Source organism: Pinus tabuliformis, chromosome X, assembly GCF_031772625.1.
Source record: "Pinus tabuliformis cultivar Carrire ecotype Pingquan chromosome X, CPIR1, whole genome shotgun sequence".
In the NCBI taxonomy this organism is placed as follows: domain Eukaryota; kingdom Viridiplantae; phylum Streptophyta; class Pinopsida; order Pinales; family Pinaceae; genus Pinus; species Pinus tabuliformis.
In genome coordinates, this window is record NC_142308.1 from 846,794,443 (window position 1) to 846,807,936 (window position 13,494).

At 36.5% G+C, this 13,494-nt stretch overlaps 1 protein-coding gene across 1 annotated transcript in view; it reads right to left on the reverse strand.

Annotated features, from left to right (window-relative positions):
* Positions 1-13,494, reverse strand: part of LOC149142397 (mediator of RNA polymerase II transcription subunit 14-like) — a 164,088-nt gene that overhangs the window by 54,888 nt on the left and 95,706 nt on the right. The gene's annotated exons all lie outside the window — the stretch shown is intronic.

Sequence of the window (13,494 nt, forward strand, 5' to 3'; positions counted from 1 at the left end):
TATTGAACCTTTCCATTAAAAAAATTGAAAATCAAGAAAATCTTCACGTATAAACCCAATATAGGTACATGCCCCACAATGATGTCACTAACTGCAAACTTAGCATTGAAAAGCATGTCATCTCATGTAGAACCTTTTGATATTCGCCAAAATATGGCCATTGATTCATCCAATCACCATCGATTCATACACAAGAGTACACACTAAACAGAAGGAAACAGGCACCAATACAAAGAGGCATACCACAATGACAACAAATTAAAAAGGTTTATGGCTTGTAAGAATAGTGGTTTTGTTAATTTTCCATGCACAAAAGCCAAATGACAAAAAAATAAAAAAGAGAAAAAAATTAACAAATAAATTGGATATCTACCCAATCAATTGTATATTCAATGTTCATATTGGAAGGCCAAACATTGTATTTAGGACTATTAATAAAGACTGATATAAAAGCAAAAGGTTTGATTATGGTAATAACCCTTTCATGTACTAAATGTCAATGTACAATGACACTACAATCATGATACATCACAATGTTACTGATATTTTGGCAATGTTATCACCAAGATAAGAAAATTGTGGCGTTCATTTATCAACATTATGTGCAACATAGGTGCAAATATAAAACCATGTCAAGCATAAAATGCAGACCTCAACGCATTTTCACACTAGACACAGAGTGAGGGGACAGAGAAGAAGAGAGTTCTCATCAAAGTCATCAATCACAGTGAAGAGGTCACTGCACTCGCTGACAATGCCATCTAGATAAACGTAGAGCCAAGGGGGCTAACTGTTAGAACCCAAGTATTTGCACAATTCTTCTCATCATCATATGTAGAAGCTTATTACTAAATGTAGAATACTTTGTTCGGAGGTGAAGAAGAAGGCCTACAAGTATGCACTAAGTCAAAATTACAAGTAGGTATTAGCTTAGCTATGTAATTGAAAAGCTACAATTTCATTTTTTTATTATGATTCAGAATATCTAGGCACAAAGTCCCATTGTAAATAAATTTATCTAAGAAAGCACCCATCATTTTGACATGTAGGAATTGTAAAAATAGTTGAGGATAACACATAATTTTGACATGTAAGTATCCCTCACATGCATGTCACTAAAAATTATCCCAACCAAAAGTTCCCACAGAATGTGATAATATATAGCTTCAGGTCACCACAAGACGTCTAAGGAAAAACAGTATTATATACTCCTCAATTCCTCATGTCAACTTTCCTTATTCCTTTATCATTGTATGCAAAGAGAAATTATGGTGCTTTAAATTGGTCTTGAGCATCATGAAACATTATATATGGTTGGTTGTTAAAGTCTAGATCATAAATTCCACAAGGAACTAGCAACCTCCCAAGATATATGCAACAACTCACAAGTCACATATATCAGAAACTCATAGTTCAGCGTAGGACTGAGACATCTGGAGACCACCAGAAACTGGAGCCGAGATCCCAGACTCCAACATGACGCCTATCCTTACAGCGTTACTATGACGGGCTATGGTGTCCCCCCATGGGATTTGAAACCAGGTGGAGGGGATAACTAAATGTCCACTAAATGAAGATTAGCCAACATATCTCCACCAACCCCATAAAATTGACTTGGAGATACAAATAAGGAATGTTGGCATAAAGGATATTTGACAAAGTAAAAATTGGATCCTAGAATTCCCAATTAATTTTCACTTGGGAACGATTTGGGAAACAAAAACTGTTGATATAAACATTGCAATAATACCTCCTAAATTTCTAGCTGGATAGGCATGCAATAATGACCAAAGTGGACAACAATAACTTGACCACGATGAGATGCAATCAAGCATATGCACAAGCATTTAGTAATATCACAAAATAGTCCCCAAGAATGATATAGAAGAAGGAAAAGTGCATGTTAAAATTGAAAGGAATCCAACAAAGCTTAGGCAAGTCTTGAGGATTAACAAAATTGTTCAAATCATGCAAAACAAGAAAAAGAGAGTTGACCATGCACTTCTTCAGCAAGATGATCAAAAAATCCATAAAGTGCTCCCAAATAACACATGCATCAAGATGGTCTTGTTATCACCCAGACTGAATTTCTCCCAAATTCCATTTTAGGGAATTCCTCAAAGATGGTTTGTGGATATATTATGGGATGGACTAATTGGTAATGTTGAAACTTGAAAATAACACCAAGAAAATCATGATCCAATTTTCCCTTGAATTAAATTAGGAGAAAATTGCAATTCCACATCACAAGACAACAAAAATGAGTTAACTAAATTAATTTCACTTAGTTGGCTCAGTTAATTCAAGTTAAGGGCCTAACATTAGTCATGTAGAATGGTTCCTAAATTTTAGGAGCCTAGGGTGAGTTTAATTTGAGTTGTAATAATTTAATTCAGTTAAATTGAGTTAAAGTTAGTTAACTAGTTCCAACTGTTGGAGGAACTAGTAGGAGGTCTAGCAATGGAGTGCAGCGTTAGTGTTCAACCAGTTAACTGATAAATCAATCATAATTATCTCAAGCATTCATGAAATTCGAGTTACCCAGTTGAGATTGGAGTTCAAAGGAGAGTACTATCAGTGGTATAATTTTCCGAGTTGTACAGCTAGTGAATGCAATCAAAGAAGGGCCTATAGGGATTGCGCAATTCTAATTGGGAATTTTCCTAATTAATAGGGGGCTAATTCCCAAGGAAACAGCGCAAGGAAATAGGAGCTTGGAAGGCAACAAAATTGGCTAAGTATTGGCCAAAGTCAGCTAGTGACGCAGTGAGATATATTATACGTGTGTAAAGATTGTTCAGGCTCGAACAAACATTGTATTTCTTCTCTATTTTCTGACTAATGCAATATAGATAGGAAGGGGTTTTGAGCAGTTGCTTTCCCCTTAGATAAATCTCTAAGCATATGTGATTGAATCTTGTCTCATGTTTATGTTGTGATTTCTCGATCGATTAATTGTTTCCGCTGATGAGTAGAGTAGATTCAAGTCTTTTGTTTTATCATATTACATAAGCAGTTTGAATCTACAAGGAACTTCTACAGGTAGATCCCTCCATCATCAATAGTTCGCAAGGGCTAGTCAAATTGGGAAAGTGGCCACAAGTCTTTATTGCTAGAGCGTTGAGGCACATGGTCACAGGTCTTTATTACAAATAGTTCACATATAGGTAAATCTAGATAAGATAGATATGTAGTTCTCCTAGCCAATGTTATGATCCTTGCACCTTATAAATGATAAGAAACCAATAATTACAGCCCTTTTTGTGGGGGAAACCTCACTTTACAATAAATACAATAAACAAGACAATAATTGATGATCCTAAGACTAGGCCTCCTTTCTGTGTGTGTGTGTGTGTGCATATAAAGGAGACAAATGGTACGATTAAAATAAAATGGGACCATGAGGGGTTCTAGCCTGCATAAGAGTATAACAATAGATGTAATCACTCAACATCTAGGGCTTAATAAGGGGTTTTTGGGTTAACATGGAGCTTATATAGAGCTTAACATGCCCCTCCTCTTCAAAGAAGTGTTGTCCTCAACACTTGACTATCTGTGGGTGTTTTTGCATGAACAAATCATCTTCCCATGTTGCTTCTTCCACTGGTAGGTTCTTCCATTTGATGAGGTACTCAATAATTGCTTGATTTCTCAACTTCTTAGTCCTTGTTTCCAAAATTGTTTCTGGTTCTAGTATTATTTTCACTTATTCATTAATCTCTAGTAGAATAGTTTGGATTGGGATCTTATCATCGATTACCTTCTTTAAGCAAGAAACATGGAAGATTAGATGTACACGTGAAGATGGAGGCAACTCCAATTTGTAATCCATACTTCTAATCCTCTACAACACCTTATAGGGGCCATAATACCTCGGAGCTAATTTATTGTCCTTCTTTTGTTTCTTGAGGGACATCTGTTTATATGGTTGTAGTCTCACAAATACTCAATCCCCCACTTCAAATTCCCTTTCACTGCGATGTTGATCTACTTGTTGTTTCATCCTATTTTGTGCCATAACCAAGTTTTCCTTCAATAGTTTGAGAACCTCTTGTTGATGTTGTATGTGGTCCTCTGTTTCTTAAGCCTCTATAGTCCCTTTCAAAGGTGATATGATGGATGAAGGATGATATCCATAAAGGGCCATAAATGGTGACATTTTTTTAGTATGGAAGGATGTGTTGTACCACCATTCTACCAAGGGCAACCATTTGACCCATTGTGTTTGTTTATCAAATGCAAAGCAATGTAGATATCCTTCTAAACATTTCTTTACAATCTCAGTTTTCCCATTAGATTGAGGTTGGTAAGATGAGCTATAAGCCAATTGAGTACCCAAACAAGAAAATAATTTAGTCTAAAAATTTCTAGTGAAAATTGGATCTCTGTCACTTACAATAATCTTTGTTACTCCATGCCCTAGAGATTTAGGTTTAAAGAGACACATCTCATGTTGGATGCATTCCTTTAAAGTTCCCATACATAGATCTAACAAGTTATCCTATAAAATATTCTTTATTTTGATGCTCAACTCTTGGAATTTTACCAAATGAGTAAAGAACATGTTTCTCCTAATATCCCCATAATGTGTTATCAATTCCTCCGTAAAAATGGACCAAGATATAATAGCATCCTTTTTTCTTTCACAAAACCATTGATACCATACATGTTGATCTTGTTCTAATAAGTTAGATGTAATATTTACTTTTTTTAAGGATGCCACTTGTGTAGATCAATGTATTGCTCCACTTAAAATATCCATGTTACAAGATCATTACCATCAAATTTCCTCATATCAATATTTGGAATGTAGTAGTTGCTTGGTGCTGACTTGAAGCCATGATGATGTGGAGCTTGGATTGAAACTTCATGATGATGGTTTTACGATTCAAAATTTGTGTTCTCCAATTGTGAAACATACTTCCCCATATGAAATTGATTCTCAACAACATGCTTCTGTTGTAAATACTGAGGGGGATGAATCAATATTTCTATTCAATTGGTATAATTTTAACTTTACAGAGCATTAATTATCATTATCATCATATGTAACATAAATCAATAGTAAACAACACCATTCAATAATGTGCAAACATCAAGATAGTAAACAACAAGATTTTTAGGTGGAAACCCCTCCGAGACAAAAACCATCGAACGCTTCTTAATATTCGTCTTTCAATAAAATGTATATCAATATTTTCAGCTCCAACTAAGAGAGGCTCCAACCTGTAGGACGCTCCAATGCCATGTTTACCAATTGCAACTGAGAGGATGCTCCAATGCCTTGGTTTATAGGCTCCAACATGAAGGATTCTCCAACACCCTGTTTACCAGCGACATCTGGACGAACACTCCAATGCCCTGTGTAGGCTCCAACCTACCCTAGCACCACCCTATCGCCCTGAAGTGTTCTCAAGATCCAATATGAAAGAGACTCCACTCTCCTACCTTGCACCACCGTACCACCCTGATCAACTAGCGAACTGTTGTCACCCAGATTGTACAAGCACTGCGACAATCGCTAAGGGTGACAGTTGTCACTCTCATCCCCGTCCACTCCGCTCTAGCTATCTCCCAACAGCAGGCTATGGGGGATAGTCCCTATGGAATGGGGTGAAGGAAAACAAGTTGGAAACCAACTTGTTTGGGAGACACAGATGAGTGGCCAAATTACTTAGTTAAATTTAGCAAGATTAATTATTAGATTAGATTTTATGTATGACACCAGTTCCTTAATGGAGTCACAATTCTTGCTTATGGTAATTTGAAACCAAGTGACCAAATGGACATCCGTTGATTAAATGATTAACTATTGTATATGATGTGCAAGTCCTAGGATCTATGTGAGATGCAGTGATCTTGGTTTATTTTAACTGTATACCTAGTCTAAGTATGCTCTTCCCTTAACTATTTTGAAGTTGGGCTCCAAGATAAGTTGTGGGAAGGAGGCCAACAGGAAGCAGCCTAGGGCATGATTAACGATACCTTTTGTTGTGGTCCTATCACTCGATACCTCCGACACTGCAGAGATTGTGGCTCTGACGACCGCAAGGTCACCGTGTTAACCACCGAAGAGTTGCCAAGCCTCTCAAGCTAGGTGAGAAGAGTTTCCCTAGATTTTTATCAACCTAGCTTATGTTAGGAGGTAAGATTTAATGCAAGCTAGATCTAGGATGCTTATGCAAGAGATTGCGAATGAGATTATCTTGAATTAAGATTGTTTATGTTACTTAACTACTTAGTGTGAATTAGCTTATAGCGAGAATACTTAATAATGATGAGATGACAATCTTGAACAAGATAAATTGCTTTAGAGACACCAGTGCAAAACTTCAGCAAATCTCACACGACATAAAATGTCAAACTTTCAACAATGTTCGATACCACTTTAAGATAAACTAATCGCCATTCAAGATAGCCAAATGAAAACTTAAATGCCAAGAATCAAAGTGATTACCAAAGACAAAGATGTCAATTAGATTCCAATTATCACAAGATCAGATCTAGAGCTTAAATGTAGGACTGTTTTAGGTGTCAAATTCCGGAAATTTTACAAGTAAACCATACAAGTGTTAGATCTCAACAGTCAAATCAGCAGTGGTACTTCAGAAAATTTCAGCGCTTATTAATGTTATGACAATAGTAGAAAAATCACTCTAAATTATAAAATTTGGCCAACATATGAAGTACAAAACTTTCCAATGACCAGCGGAAGTAAATTTATGTGTCTAGTTTACTTTATGAAAATGTATTCAGTAATATTTCAGACTTGTAATAAGTTATTATAGTAAATTGACCCATAGATCAGCAAGCTAGAGATGTCAGAATCAATGCCCAATATATCCAAAAATAGTAAAATTCACCCAACTTGAAAAAAATCAATTTTTAGGGTTTTTGGAGTGTGATTCAAAAAATTTCAGATCTGATCTCTTTACTACAGTAGTTACAATCAATGCCAAAATTGCCTAGAAATAGGAAAATTTAACAGAAACTGAAAATTTCAAATTTTAGAGTCTAGACCCTTATTAAGTGTATGTTTCCGAAATTTCAGACTTGAAAAATTCAGTTATGCAATAAATTCCAGCAAGGATAAAAATTAGGTCTAGGCAAGATTTGGGAAGCCCAAGTGGCCAAAATTTATGAAAATGAAAATTTTGCAATTTTAAACAATTTTGACCATGTAGCATGTGATTTTAGGGCTTAATTGCTATTGATTTGACTGTTGCAATAAATTAGAGATAAAACTAGGGTTTAGAGGTCAACAGCTAGGCCCAAGGCCTTGATGATTATTTGCCCAAATTTGCCAGAATTTCTCCAAAGTACTTGGCATTTGAAAACATGAGATTTGAGCCAAAATTGCTGCGAAACAAATTGTTAGAGATAAAATGTCAATCCTTTGAAGAAACCCTTGTTTGAAATGAGATCTAGCCCTTGTAGGGCTTATGGCCTTCTTAATGCTTGCAAAATAGATCCCAAATACTAGCCTTTTAGGTTGGGTTAGGGCTAAGCCTTCAAAAAATGAGTTTTTTCCTTGATTTGAAAATAATCAACCCGCAAAAATAGTCTGAAAACCCTAAACGTCTAGGGTTTCTAAAGTCTCCAATGTCAATTTCTTCCTCAATCTTGAAACAAATTTAGAATAGAAACCTAAATAACTAATATAAAAATTTAAATTTCAAAACCCCAAATATATACAAAAATTCTAAAAATCCCCAAAACCTAAGTTAGAAAAAATAATTTACAAGTTAAATCTACAAAATTATTCACAAGATCTACAAATATACAAGAGTTTAAAAAAAAAAAAATTGTTAAAAAATATTTTTATGGAGTTTTTTCTTTTCAAAGATGGCTAAAAATACTTTAGAAACCTCAATGTATACTATAGCTTTAGCGAAGATTTAATCCACCATATAAATATTTGGAATTCAAGCAACAGTGATTGTTCCCCAAGTTTGTGAACTTGGAGGCCAAAGACTGAAGTACCTGCAAGCACTATGAATTTATCTCAAAATAATTTGTTAGATCACATGGGGAATCAAACCACCTAAAAGATTAGCCCAAAACTATCAATAGTATGGTTCTATCTCTATCTAATGAAAAAACAAATCTTACCAATATTTAGCACAACATAGAGATGCCCGTAGTCAGCACATACCACAAATCAATAAGCAAGAACACCTTGAATTGCACCTCAAAGTTTTTATTATGATTGAAAAACAGTTCTCAGCTGGACAGTAGTTACAAAGCTACTTCCGCAGAAAATTTTCTAGAGACTCAACTGACTCTCTAATTTATAGATAAATCCTCCAAGTGGAAAAATAATGGCTAGTTCCTTTGATCCTTGTCAAAATAATCTTGGTCGTTGATAAACACCTCAAGATCTTTTAATCCTTGATTTTTTATTTTTGAGGAATTTTCGAATTTATCATTTAACTCCATTTTTATTAGCTCAAAATTAATTATTTTGTGTTAATTTCCTCAAAAAATTGACTTTGACTTAACCACCAAGGTCCAAGGGTCCAAATTTTCTTGAAATATACAATATTCCCTTGGTGGAGGACCTTTAAAAGTTGTTTCTTTTAGAACCCACAAATTTTTCCACTTGGAGAATTAATTTTCCTAAGACAATTTAATTTGACACCAACTAATTAATTTTTTGGCTAAGGATTTAATTTTATTTTGCTACAAAAATTAATTACACGAGGGGATTTAATTATTTTTCCACCCTCTAATACATAAGATTTTACATTTGCAAGCCTCAAAGAGGGAATACACGTTCCGCTTAGACCCTCAAGACACATAACCCATCTGCGACACAATATGATCCAATAAACCAAGTGATTTGTAATAAAATAATTAAGCCAACTAGCTTAAATTATTCCCAAATCACTGTTGACACTTAATCCTTGTGATTGGGTGAATTATTGTGAATAGATAAATAGGAAATATGAACAGTGATCGGGAGACGAACTGAACAGTCTCTCCCTCATGTATATAGTGAGGACCTACCTGATGGAATAATACAGTCAACTTATTTCTGCCTTATGGAGTTACTGCCTGGCTTGACATGGTATCAGAGCCAGCTCCTTTTTAGCTCTTGTCCCTTGTAACTCCCTTGTCTACTCTCATATACCTGCGCTGCTCCTCCATACAATTAGTTGCGCCCTCTGTCTGCCATATTCCATTTATACAGACCTACGCCTGACATTCACCTGAACGATGCAAACGTTCCTCTGCCTGACACTACCAGCGTTGTCCATGTTGTTCTGACATGGTTTCATAAACGTTTCAGAAGCGTTGTGCATTCACCTGAACGATACATAATGAATCGCTGCTCCACGCTGAAACGTTCCTCTGCCATATTCTCTGGTGTCAAAGCGCTGCATATTGCGCTGCCCCTCTTGTGAAAATCTGCAATTGAACATTCACGGCTTGGGTCAAGAAAATAGGCCCCTCGATTTGCATTTGCCCTTGCTGTCGCTGCTCAATCTACAGCAAATCCCTTTTATAGCCTCGCCTTCCCTTTTTCTCTAAACCATGGTTTCATTCGTTCTCCAAACTTGGCGGAAATGAGGATTGAAGTCCTGCTCTGGTGGCCCGTTGGTAAATCTGTGCGCTGTTAAGTGGAATGCTTTGGAACAAGTTTCTGTCTGAGAAATTCCGCCAGAAATCGACGACGCAGGTAACCTGTTTAAAGATTTGTGGCGCAGAATCGACTTAGCATGGAGGGCGCTGCTGGACCTTACAATGGCCGCATGTTGTTTGGTAATTTCTTGGCGCACATTCGATTTTCAAGCTAGAATCTGCAAGTGTAGCGAACCCGAGGAAACCGTTAAATAATGTTTTTTTAAATTGTAATCCCTTTTATGAAGACCGAATGGCATTTTTAAGTGGTGAAAAGATTATATATACAAAGGGACGTATGATAATTGAGTTTTTTATATAAAAGGAACGTATGGCATATACATATGTAATGGTGGATTTATATGAGGTTTATATGTGATTTATATGGTGGATTTATATGAGGTTTATATGAGATTGATTTATATGAGGTGGATTTATATGGGTCACATGGTGGATTTGAAATCTTTTGAGAATGCCCTTTTGAGTACAATTTTACTGTATATTGGCAGAAGTATTTTTCTATCAGCAAAAATAATTTTTTTTACAGAATGCATTCAATCATATCCATGGTGGGAATAGTTCTCACTGGCAAGGAGAACTATCCTGAATGGTCCCGGATGATAAAACACACTCTCATTTTCAATGAGTTGTGGAAAGGAGTGTGTGTCAGAGAAGGAGACAATGAACCAGTACAGCCTACCTCAAACAAAGAGTTCGTCATTTGGGAAAACAAGAACAGCAAAGCCTATGCATTAATCGCTGCATCTGTAAATGAAGAGGTGAGTCGCCATATTTCGTCATATTCAACTGCCTTTGAAGCCTTACAAAAGCTGAAAGAACTCTATGACTCACATTTTGCACTTGAAGTTGTTCAACTCATGATTAAACTCTTCACTCTTGAACTGCAAAATAATGATCCTCTTGCTCTTGCATCTGAAGTAAAGTTTATAATGCATGATATCAAATCCACTAAGGTTGAATTGGATATTCCTCTTATCACTTTTCTCAGGGCACTTTATCCTATTTACTCCAATTATCTTGAGTCATTGCAAGCAAATGGAAATCTCAAAGATATAACCTTTGACTCTCTTGTGAAAAAGTTTGTTGAAAGAGAGAAAGCTTTTGGAAAGAAGACAGCCCCTGAATCTTCTGAAGAGGTCGTGTGCCTTGTTCATAAAGAAAAGCATCCTGCTCAAGATTCTACAAGAGGAAGAGGTGGTCGAAGAGGAAGAGGAAGATATTTCAGAGGCGGGGGGGCAGACATTCTCAAGGAGAAAAGGCAGATTTGCACTGCATTCGCTGCAAAAGAAATGGATCACATGATGCCTCTACATGCAAGCTACCATGGGACAAAATTGAGCAGAAAAGAAACCAACAGAAAGGTAAAACTAATGATACAAACAAAGGTAAAGCACCTGAATCTGCTCACTATGTTGTGGCACAACGTAACATTGGAGTAAATGAAGATTTATTTAATGCTTCACTTGCTTCTTGGAAAAATGATTGGTTGCTTGATTCAGGAGCAACCTGCTACATGACTCATAGAAAAGAATTTTTTGAAGATTTCACTGACAATGTTGATGGAGCAGTGTACTTTGCAGATCAATCAAAAATCAAGCCATCAGGGCTTGGCATAATCAGGCTTAAATTGCCTGGTCTTCCAGACTTTCTTCTGCATCATGCTCTATATCTCCCACAGCTCAAGAGAAACTTGTTGTCCTTGGTCTAAATCCGCCAGCAAGGTCACTTCATTCATATGTTTGATGGCAAGCTTGAGGTAAGAAAAGCATCTGACCACTCACTTGTCATGAGGGGAATAGAAGAAGAAAGGCTTATCAAGCTGCAAGGAACCTTTGCTCATGCACAACATTTCTCATACAGTTCTCATCATGAAGAAGGTACACTTCCATCAAGTTTATTATGGCATGCTAGATTTGGACATTTGAACTATGACAGTCTCCGCTTGTTGAAGAAAAATGGTGTTGCTAGTTTGCCTACAATTCCTAGGAAACTTAAGCAATGTAATGCTTGCATTCTAGGAAAGCATAGCAAACAGTCTTTTCATGATTCACATTCAAGAGCACATAGAAAACTTGAACTCATTCATTCAGATTTATGTGGTCCAATGCCTGTTCCTTCTACAAATGGAAATAAATATATCATGACATTTATTGATGACTACACCAGAATGTGTTGGGTTTATTTATTGAAGAACAAATCTGATGCTTTTCAAACATTCAAGAATTTTCATAAATGGATTGAAAATGATGCACAATCTCATATTTGGTCTATTCGCACTGATAATGGAAAAGAATACACATCAAATGAATTTGAAAACTATCTTCGCCAACATGGGATCAAACATCAAACAACGGTGCCTTATAATCCCCAACAGAATGGTGTGGCTGAAAGAATGAATAGGAGAATCTTAAATATGGTACGATCCATGCTCTTCTTCAAAAATGTAAAGATAATGTTTTGGGCTGATGTTGTTCTATGTGCTGCATATATAAAGAATAGATGTCCATCTAATGCTATTAGAAACAAGACTCCTTATGAAATGTGGTATGGACATGTTCCTTCGGTAAAACATCTCAAGGTCTTTGGTTCCACCTGTTATGCTTTGATACCAAAGGTACATAGAAACAAACTTGGTGCTAGAAGTCGTAAGTGTATCTTCCTAGGGTATTCAAACACCTCCAAAGCATACCGCCTCTATGATGAATTAAACAAGAAATTTGTTGTATCTAGAGATATAATTTTCCTTGAATCATCCAAAACTCACAATGTTGTTGAGCGGCAACTTGATCCCTTGGATAGATTCGCAAAAGCAAAATCATTTCAAGAATTTGATAATCAGATTCCACATCTTGAAGGGGGGATTCTTATACTAGATCAACATGTGGAATCTTCTTCTGAAGAACACTCTCCCCCGCATGAAACTCCAACAACGGATGATGCTTTAAGTGATGTAATTGATAGAATTGGGAGACTCAATCTTGATTCAATCCCAACTCAATCAACGGAGCAGCCTGGACCATCTAAGAAAGGTCCCCCAAAGTCGCTGACAAAGACACTTGAAAGTGTTCATCCTGATGAAGTTGGAAAGACAAGAACCATAATTGCAAACCGGCAAAATGGAGGTGATGTAGATGACTCTAATTCACCTGTTGATATGGATGTTTCTTATGATTGTGAATTGAACTTGTTTACAGATTTTGAACCAACTTCCTTCAAAGAAGTTGCTTCTCATGATGAATGGAAAGAAGCGATGCAAAAGGAGTATGATGCCCTCATAAAGAACGGCACTTGGAAGCTGGTTGATCCTCCATTTGGAACCAAACCAATTGGCTGCAAGTGGGTCTACAAGAACAAGTATAAAGCTGATGGCTCACTTGACAACCACAAAGCTAGGCTTGTGGCAAAAGGTTTTGCACAGAAGGAAGGGGTCGATTATGAGGAGACTTTTTCCCCCACAGCAAAATGGGCTACCACCCGGACACTCTTCGCACTAGCAGCTCAAAACGGTTGGAAAGTCCATCAAATGGATGTAAAAACTGCTTTCTTGAATGGAGATCTAAAAGAGAATGTTTTTATGTCCCAGCCTGAAGGATTTGTCGTGAAAGGACATGAACAGAAAGTATACAAACTTGTGAAGTCCTTGTATGGCCTCAAACAAGCACCGTGAGCCTGGTATGAAAAACTAACTGAGCATCTTCTGAAACTCAATTTCAAACATTTTGATCTTGTTTATGCAACTTTATTTGTCAAGAAAGTTGGAAAAACAGTTGTATATCTTGTGGTATATGTAGATGATCTTTTGATGACAGGGAAGAGTGAAAGCTACATTGCATCCATAAAGAAGGAATT